The 16,502-nt window shown below is 46.4% G+C and overlaps 1 protein-coding gene across 1 annotated transcript in view; it reads left to right on the forward strand.

Moving 5' to 3' along the window:
* The window catches only part of Scaf8 (SR-related CTD associated factor 8), a 197,046-nt gene extending 181,460 nt beyond the window's left edge, over window positions 1–15,586 (forward strand). Inside the window, exon 23 of the transcript XR_012908000.1 lies at window positions 15,503–15,586. The gene's annotated coding sequence lies outside the window, so the exon portion shown is untranslated. The remainder of the gene's footprint in view (window positions 1–15,502) is intronic.
* The last annotated feature ends 916 nt before the right edge of the window (window positions 15,587–16,502 follow it).

The following is a 16,502-nucleotide window of genomic DNA, read 5'->3' on the forward strand; positions in this document are numbered from 1 at the left end:
AGTCTCTGAGTGTTCTGCCGTGGCCAAGGGCATGGCTGATCCTGTGCAGATTGCTAGTGGGGGTGATTTTTGGACTAATGTGACATTTTCACTACCTTAATGCCACATAGTTACTAATTTTTTCTTGAGTGTACATGTGAGTGTGTGTGGTGCCTATATGAGTATGTATATACATATCTATGTGTGTGTGTGTATGCATGTTCTTTTTTTTTCTTTTGGTTTCTCAAGATAGGGTTTCTCTGGAACTCACTCTGCAGACCAGGCTGGCCTCGAACTTGCAGAGATCTGCCTGCCTCTGCCTCCCAAGTGCTGGAATTAAAGGTGTGCCCCACCACTGCTGGCTGAGTGTGTTCTTCTATTTTGAGTGGAAGAGCTGAACTGGAGAGGAGACAGGAGAAAGATCTGTGTTCCATGTTCTCCACCAAAATCTTTGATGTTCGTTATTTCTTTGATCCCTTTCAGTCTTTTAAGACCCACAGAAGAAGAAAGAAATGGAGAGAGAGGAGTGCCATCTGGCAACTGAGTCTCCCTTCCCCCACCCAGGTTCCCCCATGCCTCACCACACAGCATTTAGCTCAGGACACAGTGTGTCTTTCCAGCCTCCGCCTTCTAGGGACCACTGCAGAATGGCATCAGGGGAGGGGTACAAGTGCTGGCTCTCTTGTTTCTCCTGGACTTCTGCTGAGGCCTGAGATGAGAAGACCCAAGTGCGTTGCCAAGGCAGGCATCTCCATGGCGTGAGTCAGACAGAGCGGGCTTGACTGGGTGGATACACAGCTAGAAAGCTTAGGAGCAAATGCCCATCCTGGGAGATGAAGGATCTTTGCCATTGTATGAATTCAGGATCTTTCTCAGGGATGGCTATCCTGTGGTTTTGTTTTGTTATGGGAACCCCATAAACCTGTGGTGGCTCATATTATTCCTCCCTCAGTTTTCTTTAAACCTGCTTAGGAAGCACGTTGGTACAAACCAGTAAGGGATGTGGAAAGTCTGCATTCTTTGTTAGAGTTAATTAAAACACTATAGGACTTTCAGGAGTATGCTGATCGGGAGATTGTGACCTTAGAAACCAGGAAGAACCCAGGAAGAAGGCCGGAGTTCCATCTGTCTTCATTCACAGCCTGCCCATTCTTTTTCTTTTTGTTTGTTTGGGATTTTGTTTTTGTTTTTCGGGACAGGGTTTTTCTGTGTAGTCCTGACTGTCCTAGAGCTCACTCTATAGGCCAGGCTAGCCCAAATTCACAGAGGTCCTCCTGCCTCTGCCTTCCAAGTGCTGGGATTAAAGGCATGCACCACCACTGTCCAGCAAACCTGCCTATTCTTAACTGTCATAGTTCTAGTAAATGGTTGATCAACTGTTTAATTAAGGATTTTGGGACTTTACCTAAATAGAGACAATCTTGATCAACTGTTTAATTAAAGATTTTGGGACTTTACCTAAACAGAGACAATCTTGATCAATTGTTTAATTAAAGATTTGGGGAATTTTTACCTAAATAGAGATGATCTCCGAGTGCTCATAATGCTCAGAAACGCTTTGCGTTTCTTAAACATCCTTATCACGCACCGACTATCACTTATCACGCATCTGCTATGTGCAAAGTGAACGTGAGTGCTGGAGACCCAGTCCTGAACGTGGCTTGAGCTGCAGACCCCTCGCCTCACAGAAGTCTTAGCTCCATGCGGTACCCTTATCCTCTACAGCCATTTGAAGAACCTTAGGAATTAACTTAAACTTGACTTTCACAAAATTTCAAATAAGAGAAATAAATGTTTAATACAGCATCTATCACCAATGTATCATTTATAATTCTGTGTATATTTATTTTTTACCTTTTCAATTTATATTAAGCTCATGTGTAAAAACATAAAGTCCTGCATCCTGGTGAGAGTTCATTCATTTATCCCACACTTAGCCGCGTGCAGTGTATGATAGGACAGGCCCAGAGGTTGGAAGTGTGGAAATGCAGAAGTGTCTTGAACTCATGGCTCAGGCTCTGCTCATATCAGCGGTCTTACCCCAAACCATCCCTTCACAGTCCTAAGCCATAAAGGATGGTGGTGCGGATGTTTCAGAAGCAGAAAGACCAGTAAGGTTAATTCTTCTCTTCTTTTGGAAACATCTAATTATGAAATCTCAAGCCCGAATTTCTTTTTTTTTTTTGTTTTTTGTTTTTATTTATTTATTTATTTATTTATTAAAGATTTCTGTCTCTTCCCCGCCACCGCCTCCCATTTCCCTCCCCCTCCCCCAATTAAGTCTCCCCCCAGCCCGAAAAGCAATCAGGGTTCCCTGTCCTGTGGGAAGTCCAGGGAACCCCCACCTCCATCCAGGTCTAGTAAGTTGAGCATCCAACCTGCCTAGGCTCCCACAAAGCCAGTGCGTGCAGTAGGATCAGAAACCCATTGCCATTGTGGAGCACAGGACTGAAATCTCAAGGTCCAAATCAGGAGCAGAAGGAGAGAGAGCACGAGCATGGAACTCAGGACCGCGAGGGGTGCACCCACACACTGAAACAATGGGGATGTTCTATTGGGAACTCACCAAGGCCAGCTGGCCTGGGTCTGGAAAAGTCTGGGATAAAACCGGACTCTCTGAACATAGCGGACAATGAGGACTACTGAGAACTCAAGCCCGAATTTCTGAAAGGCAGAAGCCCCCAGCCACATATCCTGGGACCCTTGTGAGTAACCCAAGAGGGTGGATCACTCTGTTGTGGCTCTGAGCCTTCCCCACCTCCCTGACCATGTTCCCTAGCAGCAAGTGAGACAGACGGGATAACTTTGAATCTGTAGCAACAGAATAATTGTGCCTGCTTTATAAGACCTGCTATAAGCCAGAACTATGACATCGTGTTATGCCAGGACCCTGATGCCTCCCATTTCTGCAAATGCCTTTTCGAGAATGACAGACTTTGAGTAGATGTCGGGCAACGTATTTCATTTAAATTTTTTTTTCCAAACCAAGATTTCCCTTATTTATATTGGAATGTCCCTAATGATAAGGTTGCTGAAAGGGCTATTGCACTTTTAAATAGCAGTCCATCCTCCATTGAGAAGCCAGTACCTACACTTGGGTATGTCTCTCTTACTGCAACTTGTCTCTGAGACGCCCACAGCCCTGCTCTTCCTGTCTTTTTCTTTCCAAAGGCTTCTCTTACTCCACCCTCATGCTTAAGCCTGTGTCAAAGTACAATGACTCACCCCCAACTCCGCTTTAGAAAAATGTCCTCCTTGCTCCATCGGTGACTTAACTCTTTCCCGAGTAGCTTCCTAGACTCATGAGTTGCAGTGTACCTCTGTCTTGGGAGTCACCCAGCTTTCCCTCCAGAGCCACTTTCACTTTAAAGAAGTTGCTCTGTTAGCACAGGGTCCTCTTTTCTAAGCTCTCTTTCATGTACTGTGCTCTGGTTTTCCTCTGTTCGTCTTCTGTACTGTGGATCAAATCCAAAGTTTTGCATTTTCTACACAAGTCCCCAATGACTAAGACACACCCCTCAGTCCAAATAGATTGTTTTTATCCTTTGAGACATGGTCTTGCTATGCAGCCTTGGCTGGCTTCAGCTAACTAGACCTTAGGCTGGCCTCGAACTAGAGGCAATCCTCTTGCCTCAGCCTCTCCAGTGCTAGGATTACAAGCATGCCCCACCACAGCCAGGCAGGTCTGAATAGATTTTTATTTCTATTTTCTGGGTGGGTCTTTATGAAGAAGATGCAAGCTTTTGTTTCTTTCCTAGGGAAATGATGAGTGGGTGGCTTTTTTTTCTAATGTACAATAATGCAGTACTGAGACCAGAACCACCTCTCCATACCTCAGATGGGAGGTTGGCTCTCTGTCCTCTTGTTTCTTGTGCCTCAGAGACTCCATCTGGTCTTCCACATACATTTCTTCATCACAAGAACCTTCTATGTCACAAATACTAAGCAAAACAAAACACAAGAAGTCCATTTTTGCTCCATTGTTGAAACAAAGTAACATCGAAGAATTTGCAGAGAGCCTTTCGTGATGCACTAAACCACTCTGCCATTGGTGGGAATCTCCTGTCCATGGGGGCTGCCCCAAATGCCACATTGCCTTTGGGGGGGGGGGGTCTCTGTCTATAGGGACTGCTGCAAACACCACACTACTGTTGGGGGTCTCTTGCCCACGGGGGCTGCTCCAGACATCACACTGCCATTGGGTGGGGGAGTCTCCTGTCTACGGGGGCTGCTGCAAACATTTTTGCAGAATTAGAAGCAATCCATTGTGTCTGTGAGGAAGACACACCCTGCTTGTCCAGCCTCTCGAGATGTGGAAACCCAGCGTAAGCCATACAAGAGCCCACTCACAGTGCACCAGGCTCTTATTACTCTACTTGAGGCATTTCCTGTTTCTGATCCCAGGCCTTCCAGAGCCCTTCCCCAGAGCCGGGTTGCCTGAGTGCTTTCTCCTGGTACATTACTACACAGTAAATGGCTGATTTCATATAATTAAGGAAGCTATTCACGGAGACTAAGTAGATGCCAGGGGCTGCATAAAAACAGATGCAGGGGAGACATGTTTGTATTGAGGGTGCAGTCGTGTTTGACTTTTATGAATGTTTCTCACTTACGAATTAAAAATTGGGAACACCAGGAAACAATGCCGTGCAATGCTTTTTTAAAAGAGCCCATGCAGTCAGGTTTAATTTTATATTAGAAAGTTGCCACTTTTAAGACCTTGAGAATTCCCAAAGGTCCATATATATAGTAAGTTGCACATAAAGCCTATTTATAATTTTGGGAAATTTTATAGTTAAACCCAAAAATGTTAATATTTTACAAACGTGTACCTGCCACAGGCCAGGGGCATGAACAAAGGACTTGTATGTTTGTAATGATGCTTCCCAATAACCACATGATATCCAGGCTTATAGTACATACCTACAGTGCTGGAAGCATGTGAGGTGGGGGCAGGAGTATATCAAGTTCGAGAGCTCCCTGAGGTGCAGAACGAGTTCAAGTCCTGCCTGGTCAGCTTAGCGAGACCCTATCTGAATGAAAATACTAAAAGGTCTGAGGATGTTGCTCAGTGGTAGAGTGCTTGCATAGGGCACCAGATGCCTTAGATTCAATGCCAGGTACATGCACGTGCACACACACATACACATGCACACAAGACAGTTCTCAATGGTACTTGTCCTACTTCATACATGAGAAAAATGAAGCCGTGGGAAGGTCAAGTCCTTGGCCCTAGGTCAGACAGCTGAAAGCAATGGAGTGACATTTCCGCAGCTCAGTTTGACCCCAAGCTCATCTTGGTGGCCTTGTGCTGCTGTATTGCCAAGAACAGCTTCCTTAATGAATTATTCTCTGTGCAGGTAAGGGCAGCCTCCACATCGCAGAGTCCCATGCACTTGTTTTGGTTAGCACTATGTCTTTCTCGAGTCTCCTCTTCCACAGAGTAGCTGAATGCAAGCCGACCAATGTCCTCTTGTTTTCCAGAATGCTCTTATCTCTCGCATCTGAAACAGCTTCAGGCCTCCCAGGCTGGCCTCAAGCTCACTATATAGCTGACAATGACCTTCAATGTCTGATCTTCCTGCCTCTTCCTCCAACATCCTGAGAGTACAAGCTCGGCTCTCCATGCCTTATTTATACTGTACTGGGCATTGAACCCAAGGATTTCGGCAGTCTAGGCAAGCTCTCTCCCAGCTGGGCCCCGCCCACAGCTGGGCCCCGCCCACAGCTGGGCCCCGCCCACAGCGTACCTCATGTTCATTCTCAGGATCTGAGAATGTACTGCGCTCTGGTTTTCCTCTGTTCGTCTTCTGTACTGTGGATCAAATCCAAAGTTTTGCATTTTCTACACAAGTCCCCAATGACTAAGACACACCCCTCAGTCCAACGAGATTGTTTTTATCCTTTGAGACATGGTCTTGCTATGCAGCCTTGGCTGGCTTCAGCTAACTAGACCTTAGGCTGGCCTCGAACTAGAGGCAATCCTCCTGCCTCAGCCTCTCCAGTGCTAGGACTACAAGCATGCCCCACCACAGCCAGGCAGGTCTGAATAGATTTTTATTTCTATTTTCTGGGTGGGTCTTTATGAAGAAGATGCACTCTTTCCACTCCACAGGAACACTGACCGGTTCCCTCTTCTGTGGTGGCAGAGACGGGGCTAGCGGCACAACTCATGGCGGAGCACATGCTTAGTGGGCTGAGACCCTGGTTTTGACTCTTGGCACTGCAAAGTGAAACAAACGAATAAACAGAAGATAAAGGAAGACTGTGTAGTCTTGGGTTAGTCAGAAAACAAAAGAAGAAAATACCAGGAGGCAACGGTGTTTTAACACGCCACAGAATTCTCCATTTTCCCTTTGATTCGGGCTCTGGTGTAAAATGGTAGTCTGCACAGCATCCGTGAGGCCTTTCTCGCCATGCCGAGGCACACCTCTTCTGACAGAGCAAGGCACGAGGCTATTAACACCGGAACCATATGCAAGCCATCAAGGCTGATGGAGAAGGGGTGGATGGCTCGGGCCCCCCAGGGTGGGCTTCTTTGCTTTCCTCATGGCTGGCAGGATGCTAAGAGTGTAGGTATTGGCTCCCTCACCTCGGCTGCCAGCAGTAATCTAGAGAAGGAGCGGATCTCCACAGATGCTGCTCTAGACCAGAGCTTTCTCCAAGGCAGGAGCTGTGCCTTGCTGTTCCTGAGGGTCTTGCTCTGGGCCTGGCTCTTGAGTACATACCAAGAAGGTAGCAAATAAAAGCCAACAGGAACGTGAGTTGCTTACTCACACGGAAGGAGCCAGGGTTTCTGGCTTCCAACCTCATACTGTTTTTTTAAAAAATATTTATTATTTATTATGTATACAATAGTCTATTCTATGTGCATGCCGAAGGCCAGAAGAGGGCACCAGACCTTATTACAGATGGTTGTGAGCCACCATGTGGTTGCTGGGAATTGAACTCAGGACCTTTGGAAGAACAGGCAATGCTCTTAATCACTGAGCCATCTCTCCAGCCCCTTCATACTGTTTTTGTAAAAATATATTTTGGAACCTGTGGGCCAAACTTTCAGTAAAAAGTGTACCACTGAGGAAGCCTCCAGGAAAGATTTCCTTCTACGAACAAATTAAAAACATGGCTCCAACAGTAGTTATTTCCTGGAGTATTAAATGGCCGGAACCTTCAGGAGACCCCAGCAGACCTTTCTCTGCGGTCTAGAACCCTAATCAGGAATCAAAATGCTGGGGTGCATATCAAGTCCAGACCACCGTACTCAGTGATGTACTTGGGGGAATGAATCCTTGAACAATTTAAACTTGACGTGTTCTTCTAGTAAAACAGCTACACCAGGCCAGACCTCACAATACACATCTGTAATCTCAACATTCAGGAGGCCAAGACAGGAAGGATGCCGCAAGCCCCAGGCCAGCCTGGGCTAGGTACGTAGTGACTTCTAGGCCAGCTTCGCCTACAGAGTGAGACCCTATCTCAGAGCAAAAATAGAAGAGCTGGGTGCAAGGTAGTATTGTCAATGTTGTCCTCAGCTATGTAGGCAGTTCAGAGCCAGTCTGGTCCATGGGAAATTCTGACTCAAAAAAATGAATGAAATGAGTAAATAAAAATAAAAGACTAAGCCTTAGTTCATTTTCTTCCCACCGCCATCATCTCTGGAGGTGAAGAAGGAAAACATGTCTTGCTATCCATCTGGCAGACGGTGGTTTTGAGCAATCAATATTACTCGAGAGACTAGGCCTAAGGATGCGGCAGTGTAAAGAACCGAAACTAAGATAACTGGAAGGCAAGGAGTGGAACCTGCCTCTCTGGCATTGCAACTCCGCGATGGGACTTGGTGTCAAAGAGCAGCTGCCCACACCCAGAGGTTTCTAGGCAGCAGGTGAGCTGTACAAACACAACACAGACAGAGGCGGAGGAAGGGTCAGGTCTGGAGTGATGGCCCTGAGCCTTGGGCTGGGCGCTGAGGAGGAATTTGCTGGCCTAGTGTTTTCCATGCCGAATAAAAGAACACTGCGAATCCTAATGTCTTCAGGGTACTAATTCCTTTGTTGATTGACTGCAGGAGGAATTAATGAAGATGCATGTGTAAGCTTGGAGATTAGCTGGAGAGCTGGAATGCTACAAACCTCATCTCCTAGGGCCTCCTGTTTGCGATCCCTCTGCAAGCCTTACCAGGAGGCACCTCTCCAGCTCCCAGTTGGAGTGTCTTTTGTGTGCATTAGCTGTCTGGATGTCTGGGTAGCTCTTTAATGACCCAGACTCTGAGATGAGAAATAGAAAGGTTGAAGAGGGACCAGGCCTTAAGCTTTTGGTACTCAGAGGCATCTGCCAGCTAAGATGCTCCAAGATAGCCAGAGAAATGATGTCTCCACCAACTACATCCAATAAAGCTCTGGCCTGGGAATAGAACTATAAGGAAGAAATTAATTAAAAAGAAAAAAATCAACAGTTGTAGTGAGACTGTTGTTCAGGGCATTTCAAAAGAAAGCCATGTTGTTCTGTGGGTACACACCAAGATGAGCTCATTTTCAGGGCTGGGACCAAGGTGAGGGAGCTGAGATAGGGGCAGGAAGAGATTACATGGTTGCCATTCTGGCTTTTGTCCTGTGACTCCTAATTGAGCTTTGTGGATGGGAATGGGGACACAAGAACGGGGAAACAACATTTGGGGCTATTGAAACATGATCCTTAGGGTTAGTCCTGAGGCTGTGGGCTTCCGCCCCCATCCAGTAGAGGAATAATTTTTTTTTTAATAGAGAAGAGGCTGTTCTGGTGTCACGTGCTTATAATCTCAGCACTTGGGAGAGAGAGGGAGGAGAATTAGAAGTTCAAAGCTAGCCTTGGCTACATAGTTAGTTTCAGACCTTGCTTCAAACAAACAAGCAGAAAATCAGAGAATACATCATCTATCCCACATCTCACTTTACTGCCACTTGGAGAAAAGAGAGAAGGAGTGGGGGAGACTGTAGGGATCCTGAATTGTCAGAAAGCATATAGAGGTGGACCAGAACTTGGAGGAACTCAGGAATATGGGGCTTGCACAGACCACACGGACAGAAGAACGCCTCGTGACTGCAGAGGCAGAGACCAGAGAGATGTGTCTACCATCCGAGGAACACCAAGGGTCAGCTGAAGCTACCAGCGTCCAAGGGAGATGCACAGCCCAGGCAGCACACTCCAGCTCCCAGGGCCGTGCAGCACTGTGGTCCTGTTGGTAGCTGTAACTTGCTCTGGAAGTCCTAGCAGACAGTACAGTCTACTAACTGTAAACACACTGGCAAGTTCAGTTTAGTAATGGGAAAAAGACAATTGTATTTCTAGGCCCACTCTCATAATTTGTATTAAACTTGGGCTTTGTACTTGAGTTTTCCTGACAAGGCTAACCCTTGTCACCTTTTGATTCACAGGACCCCTGTGCACAGTCTGGTGACTTGTCTCTCTCCATCTGGGAATTTCCCAGGTTGACGTCTACTCAGGCACCATTTGCCTCAGGCACAGGTGTCTTAGAAGGATCTGGAGCCATTCACAAACCTAGTTCTGGTTTGGTTAAGCTAGTGGAAACTGGCTTGATCCAGGATTTAGACCAACCTGGGAAGCAGGTGCATAAAATAATCACAGTACACTTCGCAGAGGAATGAAGTAATTCTCAGGCCAAGGTCGCACAAGGAGGGGAGTCGCTGAGATTACCTTGGGCAGTGATAGTGTCTTCCCTTGTGAAGAGTCATTCTCAGGATCTGTCTGTCTGTCTGTCTGTCCCCTGGGTACGGAAGTCCTTCAACAACTAGCACTCGTAGCTTCTGAGTGGCTCTGAGATTCCTGGGGTCAGCTTCCTGCCTTTGGTTCTCTAGGGGATTGTCAGTTTTTCAATTAAAAAACCAGTAGTCCCCAGTCTGCAAGTTTCCAGCTTAAGCTAGAAGCTGCTTATTTCATAATTTCTTTCTTTCTTTCTTTTTTTTTTTTTTTGGTTTTTCGAGACAGGGTTTCTCTGTGGTTTTTGGAGCCTGTCCTGGAACTAGCTCTTGTAGACCAGGCTGGTCTCGAACTCACAGAGATCCACCTGCCTCTGCCTCCCGAGTGCTGGGATTAAAGGCGTGCGCCACCACCGCCCGGCTTATTTCATAATTTCTAAAGGAGGCATGGAGGATGGACGCAAGAAGGCCAAAGATGGCTTGTCAATCTAGCCTTGGGCTAGATCATCATAAGCATCTACAGCCAAGTTAATTAACATCCATGTAGTCACAGGAATAATTAACCTGGAATCTCGGCTATCTTTTTTCCTTTGAGACAGAGTTTCACATAGACCAGGCTAACCTTAAACTTTCTGGGTAGCCAAAGATGATCCTGAATTCCTGGTCCTCCCGCCTCTACTCCTGAGTGCTGAGAGTATAGGAATTGCTCCCAGTGCCTACTTTATGCAGAGCTGGGGATTGAACCCAGGACATCATGCATCCTCGGCAAGCACTCTACCCACTGAACTACAGCCTCAGCCCCTACTACTGCTTCTGGGCTGATAATAATATTGAATGAAGATGGGCTTGGTATCTCGTGCCTTTAGTCCCAGCACTTAAGAGGCAGAGGCAGGCAGATCTCTGTGAGTTTGAGGCTAGCCTGGTCTATAGAGTGAGTTCCAGGACAGCCAGCAAGAAGTCATAGGTGAAGAAGAGACTTGTGGGGTTGTGGGGTTGCTCTGATCTCCAGTCTTCTACTTCTTCAAGTGTACATTTACTTATTCTTAGCACAGGCTGGTAGGCCCTCAGGCTAGCAGTGAGCCATTTGTCCTCTCTACTGGGTGCCCCCTACACACTCCCAGGATCCTTCTGTAATCACCTGGTGCCATCCTCGCCTTGTAACTGGGAAGGAGAACTTCTCTCCCAGGACCTCCCTCCCCTCTGGGTGAACTTGGCCCATTGTCAGTGCCCCATCAGGTGAGCAGGATTGGAGCACAGCCTCTGAGTGGCACTGGCTGCTTGTCAGGACCCCTAGGAACATGAGCGTGAGTGGTGGCATTTCTTAGTGAGATTTCAGGTCCGGCGAGGGTTCCTCTTCAATCAATAGTGTCCTTTCTGGCTAGGGATTTGGCTCAGTGGTAGAATGCGTGCTGAGTGTCTCCATTCATAGCACCTAAAGAAATAAAAATCACAGAAGGGTTCTTGTATCGGCGTAAATAAATGCAATGCAGATATTAAAGAATATTTACCACTTTAATGATAAACTTAAAGAACCGAAGTTCCCGTGTAGCACAGGAGGTAGGAAGGAAAGGGCGGAGCTGCCTCAAGCGAGCGAGTTATCGGTATGCATTTGCCCGAGGCAAACCCTGCCCCCTAAAGGGGCTGTCTTAACCCTACAGGTTCTTCTTGTTGTGGAAAACTCTACTTGTGCTGAGTGTGGTGGTATAAGGTCCCAAGCAGCTGAGGAGGCTGAGACTGAAGCTAAACAGTTAGAAGCCAGCCTCCATTACAGAGTGAAACCCAGTTTCTTCAAAACAAAACAAAACAAGAGCCAGCAAAACAAAGAAAGAAAAACTGTATTTTGATGAAGTTTTGGGCTGGAGATGTAGTTCAGTTGAGTAGAATACTTGATTAGGAGACAGAAGCGCTGGGTGCTGTCCCTGGTGGTACAGGGATACCATGCACATACATCCCATCCCTGATATGACAAGCATGTCAGCACACAGAAGGGTAGTAGAGCACACAGAAGCAGGAGAATTGGGCATTCAAGGCCATCCTTGGCGACATAATAAGTTTAAAACAACTGGGCTACCTGAGATCCTGTTTTAGGGAAAAGAAAATAGTGGGTTTCTAATCCTATCACTTGGAGTGTAGATGCAGGAGGATCAGAAATTCATGGTCATCTTCAGCTATATTGGTGACTTAGAGGTCAGCCTGGGCTACATGACACCCCAACTCGAAGAACCAAACCAAACCAAATGTAATTAACAAAACAAAGCTTCCAACTACATTTTCTAAAAGCTTGGACTTTTTGATGGCTTCTTGGTGGTGTCAGCATCTCTTTGGCGCCACTACTGACTGAGTGTGGGATGAAAAGAGGGGAGAGAAGCAGCCCCTGGTCCTGAGTGTTGGCTTCGTCTCTTCCAGAGCAGCTCATCTGTTCAAAGTGGGTTGTCTGCCTTTGGTAGGTGATTCCATGTGGGGAAATGTTTGCCAAGACGCTTGTTCTAAAACCACCTGAAAATCTTAATAAAGATACAAGCATAGCAGCAACTTGTATCCTGGGAGCTGAGGCAAAGGTGGGAATGAAATCATTGGAGAGACATAAGGAGTTACCTGTCAACTACATTTTCCTCCTTTTTCTCTTTGAAACTCTCTACCTGTTTCTTTTTTTTTTGAATTTTATTTATTCATGTATTTGAGTTCTCTGTCTTCATGCACTGGAGGAGAGGGCCTCAGATCCCATTATAGATGGTTGTGAGCCACCATGTGGGCTCTGGGAATTGAACTCAGAACCTCTGGAAGGGCAGCCAAGTGCTCTTAACTGTTGAGCCATTTCTCCAACCCCCTTAGTTACTGTTCTATTGCTGTGAGACACTATGACCAAGGCAACTTATAAAAGAAACATTAAATTGGAGGCTTGCTTAGTTTCAGAGGGTGAGTCCATGACCATTCATGCCCGGAAGTAGACAGGCATGGTGCTAGAGCAGCAGCTGAGGGTGTTACATCCTGATCCGAGAGAGAGAGAGAGAGAGAGAGAGAGAGAGAGACCAGCTAAGAATGGCATGTGTCACTTCCAGTGACACACATTTCCTCCAACAAGGCCACACATCCTAATCCTTCCCAAAGAGTTCCACCAACTGTGGGCTGAACATTCAAATGCATGCATGCATGCATTGGGGCCATTCAAACCACCACACTGTTGGTTACACAGCATGATACAATCTTACCTTTCAGCCAGTCCCATAGAAAAGTAAGTATTTCACTTAAAAGTCTCCATTAGAGTATTAGTTTTTGTGGCTTACATAAGATTATAATTGGAAGCTGGGCATGGTGGCACATGCCTTTAATCCCAGCACTCCAGAGGCAGAGGCAGGTGGATCTCTGAGTTCAGGCCAGGCTGTCTACAGAGCAAGCTCTGGATAGCCAGGGCTACACAGAGAAACCCTGTCTTGAAAAAAAAAAAACAAACCAAAACAAAACAAAATTGCTTCCTCCCAAAGATCCCATTCGTACACTAGATGGCCCCATGCCAACAGCACTCGACTTCAATAGCAACTCCACTGATCTTTGTGGGTGAGCGGAAATCTGTTTCCCTCCCTCGCTGTCAGCGTCCAGAAATGTGCACAAACTCTAGAACTTCCACCAACCAAAAAGAGGCAACATTTCTACACTGGAAAGCCTGAATGGCTACATATGGGGGCCGAGTGGGAATGACAGATCTTAAGAGAGCACTGGGAGGGAGTCAGAGGGATTTGAGGTGAGGTCAACCAGAGAAAGCTTCCAGGAAGTGCAAATCCAAGCTCCACTGGACCCACAAATTGGAAGAGAAGGCCTCAGAGCTGAAAAGGAAAAGTTAGCCAGAGTTCACTAGAGGAAAAGAAGTGATTGTGTGTGTGTGCGTGTGTGTGTATGGATATATATGTAAAAGTTAATATTCCCTGCATCAAAACTCAATACCTGGGCTGCGAGTGTAGACCAGCATTTTTTTTTTTTTTTAGAATGGCTTATGGCTGTGGGCCAGCTAGTCCAATAATGGCTGGCTGCCAATAGAAGGTCCAAGAATCCAGCAGTTTAGTCCATGAAGCTGGATGCTTGAGCTGGTTTTCAGTATACGCTGGATTTCAGAAGAAGTAGGCTCTAACGCCAGGGAAGGAATTGAGCACAAGCACAAGCTTCCTTCTTCCCTGTCCGTTATAAAAGCTGCCAGCAGAAGGTGTGGCCCAGAGTAAAGGTGTGTCTTCACATCTCAAAAGATTGGGATTAAAAGTGGGTCTTCCAGCTTCAACTGATTAATTAAGAAAAAAATCTCTCACAGGTGTGCCCACCCACTTGGGTTTTGGTTAATTCCAGATGTGATCAAGCTGAAAACCGAGAACAGACATCACTGAAGGGGTGCTCACATGGAGTCAGCTGACATTTCACCTCAGCGTGTCTCGGGATGGGGGCTGTGACTAGGTGGTGAGCCAGCTTTGATGTACGGTGCTGTCCCAGGTATTCAGTGGTTTGTTTTTGAGACGTGATCTCCTGGACCCCAGACTGGCTTGGAATACTATATAGCTAAAGTTAACCTTAAGCTTCTCAATTCCACCTACCTCACCTCCCAAATGTTGAGATGAGAAGTGTGTATTACATCTGGTATATGAGATGCTGGGAATCAGACGGAAGCCTTCATACATGCTAGGCAGACCCCACCAGCTGGGCTACACTCCCAGCCCAGGTATTAAAACTGGGTTTTGAGGCAGGGAATGTTAACTTTTATATTTTAAAATTGGTTTATTTGGCTAATTTAATACATTATTAGAAATGTAATAAACTTAATATGAGTTCCCAACATTTAGGTAATCACTGGTATAGGTAACCTTTTCTAAGATTTCACTTTGGAGGGTGGAGAATCCTAGTCAGTCTGTCAATGCCGGCTCTCTGTATCTGGACAGCCTAAAAGCCAGACTGACGAATGCATGGGTAATTCACACTTCTCCATTCAGAGCCTCCTTATGAAGTCACTGATATACTCTTATAATCCCAGCACTCTGAAGGCAGAGGCAAGAGGATCGTGAGTTCAAGTCTAGCCTGGGCTACATACTGAGTTCTAGGTCAGCTTAGGCTACTTAGGTCAGTGAGGCACTGTCTCAAGAATCCAAAACCAAACAACAAAAAGCTTCGCCCACCTACAACTTAAGAATGACATGCTTTTTTCCTGGGGCTACTGAGGTCTGCTGGTTCTTTCAGATGCCTGGGGATGTTTTCCAGTCAGGGATGGGCTAGGGATGGTCCTGGCCCTGGCTAGAGAGGATTCTCTGTGGCACTAATAAGGTTTAAAATTGGACTCTGAGCCAGGAATGATCTAGAGCCTCAGGTGTGTTCAACCTGTAGCCTTTAGGCTACGTGTTCCCCAGAATAGCTATGAACGTAGCCTAATACAAATCATAAATGTATTTGAATCATTGTGAGCTTTTTTAAAATAAATGGTTGTATAGTTTCTGAGCATGGAGCTTGTGGAAGAAGACAGTGCTGTGTCACACTGTCCAGGCATACCTGGGACAAAGCACGGGCCTTTCTTCACGTGTGGTGATACCAAAAGGTACTTCTATTTTCAGTAGCCTATGAAGGATGTATAAATGAGATTCTAGTGTCCTGTCAGCTGGGAGGGAAGCCGCTAAAATACGTGCCACAGAACAAAAAGAGAACCCTGCACCGTGCACTAATTCACAAACACCTGGCCATACCGCCCAACTACACACCATACATGCACACACAAGTAGTCTGCAGGCAAAGGAAGGCAAAACAGACTTGGGGCTACATCAGCTTCTTTGGGACACCAAACAAGCATTCATCTTTTTTTCTTGTAGGAACTGGAAACAGTGAAGAGACCCATTCAGGCTCCCAAGTGGCCAGGAGAGGTCCATTTGCACTTAGCCACTGTTCATCAGAAGGGAGAGGCTGCCCTCCACAAATCTCAACTCCTGAAGAATCAACTTGATCCACTGGCAGAGATGCCCAGCTGTGCCCGACACATGGCTGGGTTGGAGGAGTGCAGCTGTTGCCCACTTTCTAAATCCTGGGGTGTATCATGAATAATAAAAACCCAGAGACAGACATTGGGGTTCAAGATGAAGAACAGAAAAACAAAGCAACCAACCACTAGAGAGACCTTTAACCTTTACCAAATCTTCAGATAGAAAGGGCAGTATCCTGTCTTCAGGAATCCTCCACCTCCACACTTCTGTGAGTTCCTGTCTCTTCCCCTTTATATTCCTCTCTCCACCCAGCCATATCGCTTCTGTCTCCACCTCCCTAGTGCTGGGATTAAAGCGTGTGACTCCCAAACATCGGGATTAAAGGTGTGAGTCACCACCACCTGGATCTGTTTCTGGACTGATCTTGAGTAGCCCAGGGTAGCCTTGAACTCACAGAGATCCATCTGTCTTCTGAGTCTTGGGATTAAAGGTGTGTGCCACACTGCCTGGCCTCTAGTGGCCTAGCTTTGCATTCTGCTCTTCATGTAAGCTTTATTTATTAAAATAGAAATAAAAAATCATTACACTGGGATCCTGCATGCTAGCCTGTGAGTGTTGTTAGCATCAAGAGGTGGAAAAGCACTTTAAAATTGATTGATTGATGAGTATGTGTGCATGTGTGTGGAGGCTTGGGAACTTTCTGGAGTTGCTCTCTCCCTCTACCATGAGTCTTGGGGATTGAACTCTGGCTGTCAGGCTCGGCAGAAATCACCTCTACCCATGGAACCGCCTCATCTGCCCTGGAAAAACATATCTTAATAGGAGGAGCCATCAGAGGGATCCTGGTGTCTTCTATAAACTGCCATCAGATTACATCTGAGTTCCCAGGAGA

This window comes from Microtus pennsylvanicus, chromosome 1, assembly GCF_037038515.1.
Source record: "Microtus pennsylvanicus isolate mMicPen1 chromosome 1, mMicPen1.hap1, whole genome shotgun sequence".
Taxonomy (NCBI): domain Eukaryota; kingdom Metazoa; phylum Chordata; class Mammalia; order Rodentia; family Cricetidae; genus Microtus; species Microtus pennsylvanicus.